We start from the raw sequence: 12,075 nt of genomic DNA, 5'->3' as shown, positions 1-12,075 counted from the left end.
GGTGGTGAACACACAATGGGATTTATAGATGATATAATACAGAATTGTACACCTGAAATCTATGTAATTTTACTAACAATTGTCACCCCAATAAATTAAAAAAAAAAAGGAAAAAAAATTATTGAGTACCCCAAAGAAGTTTTGTTTATGTTAGTTTTATCTATCGATTTTAACCACATTGGAAATTAAAATGGAAAAAATTAAAATATATATTTACTATTCATTTTATGTTAACAATATTCTTTATGAAAAATAACTATACTCCCCAAAAAATCAGGGAGAAGAATGGCATTGTTTTAACACTTTTGTAAATTTCCTTACTGTCTGACTTCACAGAAGACAGCTGGATCCTCCTGTCTTCTTCTGTAATCAATCCATTATGATATGTTGTTTTGGTTAAAATATATGAGAAAATCCATACTTAAACAGATCTGTCATTTGAAAGGGAGGAGTATTTAGTAGCCTTTTCAGATCATTATAGCTATTCTTTTTAGACACTACACCACAACTGGACAAGTGGTAGTTTCTTAAAGGTTACTTACAATGTGCTATCTGAAACCATATCAATGAATTTTGTATTCCCATTTCATTAAAATTCACTGGTCCATTTGTACATTGAATGGATCTCTTACCCATGCGTGATTTCATAACATTAATAACACCACTGATCTCATCAGAAATGTCTCTAAGTATTGAGAAGCCATCAGGCTCATTATGGCAGACACAAATTTCCCAAAATTCCAATTTAAACCCAAAAGCTTGAATTTTACCATTAGCAACATGACTTGAAGTGAACAGCTCACTTGAGTCATTTTAGAGAAAATATCTTCCAAAGCTCAATCTGAATAATCATCGTCTGCCTGTTACTCTTTTAAGTATAAATGGCATAGTAGGACCAAAGAGGCTAGTTAAGCTCACTCCACAAATAATGACACAAGTACTGGTCTTCCAGACAACTGCAGGACTTCGATATGCAGCAAAAGTGCTTTGTGTGAGGGTCTCATTTTGTTTCACAGAAGATTAAAATATGTATACTCGGGGTTGAGATTTGATCAATGTAGTCATTTTTAACAGCTCTTCAGGAACATTTTTAATTGAAATCAAGCTTTTGATCCTGTGAGCATGGGGTTGAAGAGTACGATGAGTATTGGTATAGTTGGATGCTACCACCTCGTCTCATGCTAAGATATCAGCAGTTTCATCCACCAGTGCTTTTGCACCATCAGTGCAAACATCAACCCAGTGAAAAAGGCAGATAATGTCTTATTATAATTATGAAAATGGTTTTGACCTCATAGACCACCTGAAATATAATGTTTGTATTGGCTACAAGTATCACAAATGAGAAAAGAAATACGAGCATCCTCACGGGCATTCAGGGGGGAACTGTTACTTTTACTTCTGTATTAGCTGAATTTTAAAAAATGATCCTGTGTGACTTTTAGAATAAAATGAGAAAAGAAAAAAAAATGGACCTCCAATTTAATGTGTCTCCATTAAAAAAGTGGAGGGAGATTGAATAATGTCTTAAGAATTTATCATGTGGGCCCAAATCTCCTAAAAGTTTCTTCAAAGTCTTGCGAAACATCCCCTAAAAATCCTAATGGACTCGGTGACTTGCAGGAGTGTTTTCTATACTCCCTTCAGTAAAAACAGTGTAGGACTTATGATTACATAAGAACTTAATATGATACATATTTTCAGTGTATTTTATATTTTTAAATTACATGAATGTCCCCTAAAATGTCTTAGTCGACACTTAGAACGCTGGTCTGAGTAGACCACTCAGCTTCCTTGAGGTTTGGCGTTCACTCTTGAAAGACAGGTGAGCAGCTTGTGAAGATCTGGTCTAGCATTTTCCACTCATGACGCTAGTATTACAGGCTCTGTAAAGGAGATCCCCCTAGGCTTCCTTATGTCATCCTTAGACTTAATCATTACGTAATACCAGGGTTGTTTCCAAGTAAAAAGAATTGTATCACTGTTGTCCAGCCTTGTTGATACCAGTCCTGTATCATTTCCCTCCTATTCTGTGGTACTTCTCTCTTGTTCTCACCTATTAGAATGTCCTATAAGGGGGCTGAAAGCAGCATAAAGGTAAAACTAGAAGCCTCACTCTAGTCAAGAGGCTTTACACTGAAAGAGATGAGAAAAACTAGAAAGAAATCTGTGACTTCTCATTATCCTCAAAATTACCACTTTTAGGTACTTTCCTAACCTGATATGTCAAATGTGCATTATTATGCACCAAGCGTTGTGCTCAAAGCTAAATATTAATAGGATATAAGAATATGGAGAAACAGCCTTCACATTCCTAGTCCATCTGTCATACAGGACTCCTCAGAACACTAAATTTAAAGTTAAGGTGATGACTTCCAATTTGTCATGAGTTTCATGAGGTAAAAAGTAGAAGGGAAGCAGTTAAGCAGTTTGAAGGAAAGAGTGGTCACGGATGTATGTGTATTTGCCCCAGCAGTTACTCCCAATGATTAGCAGGAAGCTCTGAGAGGCACATCTGAGCAATGGTTGTTCCTAAGAATTTGCACAAAACAGGGTAAGATTCACAAGGAAAATGAGACAAGGTGGCAGGGAGCCCAGCAGGGTTAAGTTCGGAATTTCAAAACTCACAATGACTCACAGTCTTGAGGAATTGAGTACATTTTAAAGATCCAGGCAGACAAGGGCCTAGAGTTTAGACCTCAGGGAGTTTAAGACTAGAAATAATTCCTCCTGTTCCACAATGTTTAAGCCTTCTTAGTCAATTCAGCAAATATTTCTTGAGTAATTATCGTATGCCAGAAACTGTATCCGTTACTTATGTTTTCTTTCTCCTACTAGATTAGATGTTTGACTTTTTGAGGACAGGACATATATTGTATTTATCTCTTTAATCTTCTCCATACCTAGCACAGTGGTTTGCACAGTTATCACACAAAAAGTTTGTGAAATGAATAAGTGAAATGAATGAATGAAGTTAGTTCTGTTTCTATTGCAGTCCTCTTTTATGTTTCCTTCTGGATGAGGGATAGTCCTAGACACAAAATTAGAGGAGAATGAGAGGTCTACAGGTGTTCCACGTACACAGTTGGAATAAGGCCAAAGGAGCTGGGATTACAGAGAGATACTTGCACCAGGAAGTGTTAATTTGATAAATATTTAATACATAGCCTCTACATATTTCACAGTTGAGAACAAAGTAGGACTGCCTGGATTAGAGCGATGAGGGAGGCATGGCTATGGGGAAAGACAAAGTAAATGTTTCGACTGAACCTCATCTTAATTAAAACAGTAACACAATAACATGTTCTGTGTAAGAAGGTATTTTTTAATCTGCTTTATATGGTGTCACACGTGTTTAGATGATAAACCATCTTATTTCTATTTTAACTTTCATTCACCCTTCAGGATGCAGCTCTGCTATCATTTTTTCTGATCCTTTGATCATCCTTCTGCCATGTTCTCATCTGGGTTAGGAACGTATATTGGGTTGAATAGTGTCCCCTGAAAATTCCTGTACACCTGTGAAGATGATCTTATTTAGAAATAAGATCTTTCAGACACAATCAAGTTAAGATGAGATCATACTGGATTAGGATAGGCCTTCACTACAGTATCATTGGTGTCCTCACAAGGAAAAAATAATTTGGACCCAGACACAGGGGAGAAGGCTATGTGAAGATGGAGGCAGAGATTGGCAATAATTACCTACAAGACAAAGAATGACAATAATTATCAACAACCACCAGACACCAGAAGAAGCAATGAAGGATTCTACCTGAGAGCTTTCTAAGGCAATATGGCCCTGCTGACACCTTGATTTTGGACTTCTAATTCCCCAGCACTGTGAGAGAATACATTTCTGTTGTTTTAAGACACACAGTTGGTGGTAATTTGTTACAGCCACCCTAGGAAACTAATACAGAACCCCTTCCTTTTATATCCTGGATGTTTTTCCTTTTCTCCTGGATGTTTTATTACTAAGAAGCTTGTAATTAATATGATTAATCAATACATTTCTCAGCATTATTTTATATAAAAAAATTTCTTCTCTCCAAAGTTTAGAATTTAAAAAATGTAAATATAACACACAACAGCTATTTTAATGTGGGATTTAGTTGTAAACAGCAGATTCCCTTACAAAAAGCTTAATTGTCAACCTCTGGTTACCCATTTTTGTCCTGAGAATTGATAGGTCTATAACACCACAATGCTGACCAAATCAATTAAACCTTTTGCTAGCATCCATACCAAATCCCCCAAAGTTTTGATGTTTCTTTCAATGACGTAGTGTGGCAGCCCTTATAGATCAACTGAAAGAAAGGGAAGTTCAGCACAATATTTAGAATTGTTCTTTCTTTATGCGTGTTGGCACAGCCTGTTTTTTTGTTTGTTTATGTAATTGTCTCGTTTCACATTGTCTTTTCCTGCAATTAAGATTAAGATAGCCAGGCAGGAAATATATCTAAGTCATTTATCTTTAATATGTAAAGGGACAGACTGTCATCAGCCTATTTAAAAAATATCAGATCCTAACTCAAACAAGATAAGCCTTTGGTAATTCCTAGCTTCTGCCATAGCTTTTCTTTTCTCTCTCAGTCTCTCTCTCTCTCTCTCTCTCTCTCTCTCTCTCTCTCTCTCTCTCTCTCTCAGCTAATGTCTGACCCAACAAATTGCCTCTCTAATTGAGTATTATTCCATCAATTCAAAAATAAAGTAAGGAAGGCAAATGAGTTAATAAAGTGAAATGAGCCCTTTCACTTTTCTTAACAAGACTTTTTTTGTTTGTTTTTGTTTTTTTCTTTTTTTTATTAAATTTATTGGGGTGACAATTGTTAGCAAAGTTACATAGATTTCAGGTGTACAATTCTGTAATACATCATCTATAAATCCCATTGTGTTCACCACCCAGAGTCAGTTCTCCTTCCATCACCATATATTTGATCCCCCTTATGCTCATTTCCCACCCTCCTCCCCCTTTACCTTCTGGTAACCACTAAACTATTGTCTGTGTCTATGAGTTTTTGTTTCTTATTTGTTTGAACAAGACTTTTCTTAAAATCTAAATGTTAAATTACACGACAGTATTACAAACCTTCCCTTATTTGATGACATCTGTGGCTAAATATTTAGGCCCTTTTTGAGGTTTCAGTTATTGCATTAAATATTGCCAGATAAAATAAATTGGTGTATGCTTTATTAAAAAGTACCATTGAGCAAATGAGGTTTAAAAACAAGAAAAAGATGCCCAAACGGTTTTGTTCTGACATATAGTATGTATGTGTGTGTGTGTTGTTTTGTTCGGGGTGTCTTATATAGTAAATTATTCTAAGATTACTCAACAGGATTGCATGCGGGAAGAGGGGGAATATTTGCTTCTTTTCTAAAGTAAGTTGGCAGAGAGTAAACAGTAGAAAGAAGACCATGAAAGCAGGAGTTGATGGTAACATAAAGACAGCTTGCCTTTTATGTCTTCCTGGACTCCACAGAGAGGAATCCCAACCTCATTACTGAGCAATGACTGTTTCCGGTTAATTTGGGTGTGTGGGCAAAAAAAGGGGGAGAGGAGGGAAAGCCAGCAGCAGGCTCGGCTGCTAACTAATCTATTACACTCTTTGGAGATACTTAAATGAGTGAAGCAATTAAAATCTACGCGCCTGGAAGGCTGGGAAGAAAACTGGAGAAGAGTAATTAATGAAAATCCAAGCACATACGCAGTTGTATTTACGTGAAGCCTATGACGGTGGTGGCTCAGCCAGGCATCAAGGTGTCTTTTCAGTCCGAGAATAATGGCCAGATGTTCACATAGACTGAAAAACAGACAAACACGCCCGCACACACTTTGTGTACAGATGTGCACACAGCTTCAAGTTTACCCATCACACACACACAAAAATAGTTAATGCACGTTTATGGCAGTATATATGTTGATACAAAAAAAGAATGCATAGAGAACGATTGTTTTGCTTCGGCGTGGAGGTGAACTTTGATGGAACTTAGTAATAACACAGAGCATTTATTACCCTGATGAATGGCTCTCAGGGGAGTCATTTCCCTGCCCTCCCAGCTGGAGTATAGGGCTGCAGTGACAGCGCTGGGTAAGAAAGGGACGGAACAATAGGTTCTGTGAGTTGGAGAAGCAGAGGTTGCCCTCCCTGAGTGGGTGGTATGAGCATCAGTCCCGAGCAGCACATAATTCAGAGGAGTGATGGATTCTTGTGGAATGTGGAAGTAAGAAAAGGGGTAAAAATAAGAGCAAATTGTAAAAGGGCACTTGAATCACCCAGTGTGCTGAGGATTTTTCGTGTCAACAGATTCCACTCTTGAATGGCCATCTGCTTGGTGCATTTCCTGATCAAATCCAGGACCCATTATTCCACACGAAGTAACCCAATGACATGACCCCCACAGGACATCACTGGGTGATTGGGTGATGGGATCAACCAGAAAACAAGTAGTTTTTTCACCCCTTAAAAAAATGTATTTATATGTTTGTTTGTTTGAATTTTTAAATTTTTAATAGAGTTAAACCAGTGTGTCTGGTTCGTTTCAGCTCATTTACTGCAAAACCCAGGGGCAGGGACTACCTCCGTTTTCTCTGTCTTCTCTTTGTCTATGACAGCCAAGGGGTAAAGGCATCTGTTGCATCGAATATTAAACTTCACATTACCTTTGTTATTCTTGATCTTAATAGATTTGACATCCTTCCCCCTGACTGTGAGCAGAAAGTTCTTGAGTTCCTCAATTTTGCAGATGTGACACGAGGGGGCACACAGGGAGAGGACTCGTACCGCCCGAGAGTCGCCCTTTTCACCAGAGTTTTTTAAAAAAATCCTGAGGCTCTCCTCTGATCTGCATTTCATTTCAAAGGCACAAAGCAAGAGAACTGACCCTGGCTAAAGTTAAATGAGACTTTTTTGCTGCTGACCTTGGCTATGTTCTTTCATTTATTTCGTTTCCATGTTCTTCCTAAGTTCCTGACTGTATCTGTGGATATACGCGGTTCTTGAAGTCAGATGCCTGGTCCGTCTACCTGAGACTCCCACAGAGGGAGCAACCTGGACCGAGTTCCGCATTGATCGTCAAAGGCCCACTTAGAAGGGAAATCCCAGCGTCCCGACAGCAGGCACCCCCTCGGAGCCCCAGTGCACAGGGATGGTGTGTCTGTGTGGACACAGAACCTGCCTCGCCGCCTCGCTCTGAGGCCCGATGATTGGCTCTGACACTGGGTGGAGAGGATCCAGAGCCCTTCAAACATCACCCTCCTAGGATAGCTCCACTGTCTTTGTTTCCCTCCCAACCCTGAGTTTCCCCCCTGCCCCCTGCCAGGACAGAGACTGTCAACACCATGGTACTCCCAGCTCAGACCTTTTCATGGAAAAAAACCAAAACACTGAATTCAGAATCTAAGTTCAAAAAAAAATTTTTTTAAGTTTTTATTCTATATATGAATTGATCCTAAACCTGTTATTCATCAGAATCCCTTGATCACATGAGGTTTTCTAAAAAATACCAGTTCCAGGGTCCCAACCCAGGAGAATCTGACTCCCTGGTCCTGGGGTCAAACTCAGCAACTCGTCATTTTAATGCTCCTCCAGATGATTCTAATGATCAGCAATATTTGAGAACCAGAGTCTTAGTTATTTTTTTTAAACCATGTATTTTTAAATGTATCTTTGGAGATTCCGTTTGGAACATATTGTTTGCATTTTACTCCCAATTCCAATACTCTACCAAGTCACGCTATCTCCTTCCACTGTCTTCGAATGGCCACTGCGTGGTTTATAGTTGTGGCAAATACAGCCCTGCAGAAGGATTCATTTCCTTCCATTTCTACTAAAATTGCTGAGTACCGTTAAGTCAAAAGATGAGAAAGGATTTATTAACACCCCACAATGTCTCCTATTCCATCAAGGGATGCTGTAAAATTTTCAAAATGAAATAAATCCCTTTGAGTTCACTTTAATTTCTAAAGTTTGAAAAACACTGTTTTAGATTCAGAGAAAGAATTCAAGGCTTTTCCTCCCCGGGCCTCCTCTCCCACCCTCCCACCCTGCCCCCGCTGCCAAAGCCACTCCTGTGGAGGAGAAGTTCTCTATTCTTTTTCCATTGAGGCTACCTAGGAAAATAGACACCACACTAGGTATTTTAACAGAGGGAATTAGACAGGGGGGCATTGTTGCATGTTGAAGGGCTGAAAAAGCAAAAAGGAATGCTAAGATAACAGATACAGGTAGGGACAGATTCTACTCTCAAGAGATTGGAGTTACCAGAATTGGAAGTTGTCCCACAGATCTGGGACCCAGGTGCCACTGCTGGTCCCTCAGGAACTTGAAGGAGAGGCCTCTAGGATCTGGAGCTCTGACCCACAACGCGGGCACTCCCTGGAGCCACTGCTCTCTCAGACAGATTGCAGTGAGATTCCGGGAGCATGAGGAGAGCTGAAGACAGCAACTGACTATTGCAGCAGAGTGAAAGGCCTCTGAGAACATGACCCCCAGGTAGCGTGAACAAAACGAAAGAAGGAAAATTCCTCTCCCTGCCTCCTGCTGCACAGTCCCCCGCATGACCACCCCAATAGGAAGCCAGCTGACCAAAGCACAGTGTGGTTCCCAGCGCTGTGGCCTGCATCACAGGCAGAGGAAAGAAGGGAACACTGGGAGCTGGGAGGTAGCATCTTCAGTAAGCACAGTATCAGACACTCCTTTGGATCAAGACAGCAGGGAAACTGGCATTGGCAGAAACAAAGTTAAAAGCTTTTGTTTCCAGAACTATGTTTTTTTGATGATCAAATACATTTCAGAAAACTGTATTTCTAATTCAGTCTTGAAGTGTCACAATGCCCATTAGCATATTAAAGCATATGACAAATCCAGCAGTAAAGGACCCTGCTTTATGTTGTTTAATTCTTTCTAAAATGTAATTTAATGAGAATTCCTTATTTTTTGCAGGTATAATATTCCCCAGAACATGCAAACTGTGTTGTAAATGATGTTCTAAACTGTTTTGTTTTGTTTTTCAACCTGTGATCTAAAGCTGGAGAAAAAGAAGAAGGAATTCAAGTGAATTTGGGAGAAAATAGAGAGTTCTGTCTACAAAGTATTAAACCTAACTATTTCTCATTCATGTGTTCTGATATCTGTAAAAGGGTCATCCTCCTCTGCCCTTTGCCATGTTATTAGGAAAAGAATTCCTCACTTAACTCCCAGAAGAATCACGAACCACGACCTATCACAAAGACCACCAGCTTCAACGCAATCTGAGAGATACAGGGTAAGTGTTACCTGAAACTACGAATCATCCCGCGTGCCCAGGATGCGGGGCTGTCCTTAACCACACAGGGGAGCTTGAAAATTATCCCACAGGGCAGAGTGGCTCTATTTCTATTCAAGGAGATAAAAAGAAACTCCACGCTCTATCTTTCTAGAACTTTCAGGACTACAGTTTTTCTACTTTCTCTATACCTGCCTCAGGCTGGAGAGGCATTGGGTTGTAACACCTGACACACACTAAAACACAGTGCAGCACAGCACAACTTCCGGATGGGGCTGGGGCCACCACGTGAGATGCAGATGAGTGGGTAAAAAGGGTTGTCTGTAAAGGCAACAACCAGGATGGAGAGAGAGAGAGAGAGAGAGAGAGAGAGAGAGAGAGAGAGAGAGAGAGAGAGAGAGAGAGAGAGAGAGAGAGAGAGAGAGGAAGGAGGAGGCGGGGGGGGGGGAGGATAAACAGGAGAAGAGAAGGAAGTGAGGGAGGGAGGGATAGAGGGAGAGAGGAAGGAAGAAAAAAATAACTGCTTGATGATTTCCCAGCTCCCTCATTTTATAACACCACAATGTCCAACTAATAGTAGTGTCTCCATCATATTATGCTAATCTGGTTTTTACTTTTGAGTTGGACTTTGTTCATAAAGACAGCTGATTCCTATTTGGAAATCTGGAAATGTCTTAAGCAAAAGCAGTTTGAATTGATTTATCTGTCTGTTCCATTCCTCATCCTAAAAACAGGTATTAAAAAGCTCCAAACAACTGAATATAGATGAAAGTCACCATCATATGACTTCGGCATACTTCCTTCCTCATGATGTGTCACCTGCAGACCTGACAGGTTACTAAATTTATATGAAAACATTAAGACCCAATTCTAATTCTGGGAAAGTTTTCTGTCCCATTCATTTGGGAGCTGATCAGTTGAGACAGAAGACTTCTGGTAGTTTTGTCTCCAACACCCATATACAAAAGACAGAAGTTCCTGGGACAGAGACAGGAGAAACCAAGGCCAGTTAAGTATGTATAGTTGAAAAACAACAACAACAACAACAGCAACAACAACAACAACAAAATATGTATAGTTCCAGGGATTAAAATCTCCTAGCAGACACAGTCTCTTTCTGAAATTAGATTTCTTTCATTGGATCTGGCTTCATTTCACAGTCAAAACAACACTTCTGAATATTGCCCAAGCCAGGTCCCAACCACAGCCTCCTTGGAAGGTGACCTATAAATGGTTGCTTCCATTTGTATTATTTTGCCTTAAGGAACAACATGTCCTTCACCTTCTAAATACACTGACTTTGTCGTGGTTTCTTTCATTTGGTTCTCGCTTTTTCTACCCTTTTGGAATTAATCAGTCTGCTTTCCAAACTTGACTTCAGTTGGAATACAGATTCAAACTTCCCTTTGTTTAGTGGCTAAACAAAGTTGAAGGCTAGCAGCTGTGCCCATTCCCATATTCAGTTCTGCTCACTGAACCCCAGTCTATGCAGGAGGTGGTGTCCCAGAAGCAGAACCCTGACCCTGAGATATTTCATAAGTGAAACAACCTATGGGAGAGCAGACAAATTAACCCTTTCATAGATCTAAAAAATTACTCTTAGTATAAATATTTCAGCAGTGTTTGCTTTTTCTCTCTAACAATTTTCAATATACTTATAAGCTATTTCTGAAGTTCTTAGGATCTAATTATATTGGTTGTTTTTGCTGATGATTCTGGATTGTTTCTTCATATATTTTCTAATTTAAAATTGTGAGTTCATGTTTGTGGGAATTTATCTATAGGAATCCTGTGAAGAGTTGGAAACATGCCTTTCTAGAGAAGGCTTTGAATTACTTTTATTGAGGGTACCAGTATTACAAGCCTGCGACTGCTTTTCATACCATTTTGTTGGCGAATCTAAGCCCTCCAAACTGTAAATTCAAACCCTAAACTTGAGTGAGGGTAGCCTGACCTTCTCAGGTTTTTTCAGATTCTTGGGGTTTTTATTATGTTCCCTCTTCCCCAATCAAACAGGCTAACCCAAAGATTTTTCTTTAAACCTCTCTTTGGGAGGGGATAAACATTTTCAGTTCTCCCTTTCACAGATGTATTCAAGGGTTCTTTATTTAAGGATCTTAGATCCAAATTTGTGCCCTTTATGGACCCCAAAATTTGTCTCCTGTACTTTTATAGCCATTAAAACCAAACTCATTGTTAACCAGATGGCAAAACAATAAATCCAGAACTGTTAAAAGGTCAGTTTCTGGAGTATTTCCTTTACTTTCTTATTAGCACTTAGAAGCATACTTCTTATATTTTTAGTCAGTGTATCTAAGTGATTTTTAGTAAGAAAGTTTTCAGATTATCTAGTCAGCAATATTGCTAGAAATAAAAGTCCTATGTTATTTTTCATGTATTTATACTTTTAACATACCTGTTCTTGTTATCTGTCAAGATTCCTTTTTGTATAAAATCACTTCTGAAAATGGACTTACTTGATAACCACTTTTGATCCCGTATAGACTTACATTGAAAATATATTCTTAGGCAAAGTGGAAAGATCTGTGAACTTATTTGCCAGCCTCAATCAACAGAAACAATCCATATGGAGAGTGCAGTACCCCCTTCCGTTCAACTGTCCCAACCACAGTTCGTAAGTTTTCTGGTATTCTCCAAAACAAAGCAGAGAGTATGAATGCTTCCTTATGAGAAAGGTTCTTTGGAGTCAGTTTTGAAAGAAAGGAAAAACGAGAGAAAGAGAGAGAGACAGAGAGACAGAGAGAGAGAAAGGGAGGAAGGAAGGAAGGAATGAAAGAAGGAAGA

The 12,075-nt window shown here is 39.2% G+C and overlaps 1 protein-coding gene, 1 long non-coding RNA gene and 1 pseudogene across 10 annotated transcripts in view; 1 reads left to right on the top strand and 2 right to left on the bottom strand.

Moving 5' to 3' along the window:
• Window positions 1–12,012, top strand: part of LOC109448162 (uncharacterized) — a 69,953-nt gene extending 57,941 nt beyond the window's left edge. Inside the window, exons 6-7 of the long non-coding RNA XR_016019037.1 lie at window positions 9,180–9,270; window positions 10,005–12,012. This is a non-coding gene — a long non-coding RNA (uncharacterized LOC109448162). The remainder of the gene's footprint in view (window positions 1–9,179; window positions 9,271–10,004) is intronic.
• Window positions 1–12,075, bottom strand: part of SAP30 (Sin3A associated protein 30) — a 104,784-nt gene that overhangs the window by 30,946 nt on the left and 61,763 nt on the right. The window lies entirely within an intron of this gene.
• LOC109448105 (large ribosomal subunit protein eL38 pseudogene) lies at window positions 6,078–6,860 on the bottom strand (annotated as a pseudogene).

Source organism: Rhinolophus sinicus, chromosome 15, assembly GCF_057876585.1.
Source record: "Rhinolophus sinicus isolate RSI-liver-muscle chromosome 15, RSI-T2T, whole genome shotgun sequence".
Classification (NCBI taxonomy): Eukaryota; Metazoa; Chordata; class Mammalia; order Chiroptera; family Rhinolophidae; genus Rhinolophus; species Rhinolophus sinicus.
This window is presented reverse-complemented; position numbering and strand designations above follow the sequence as displayed.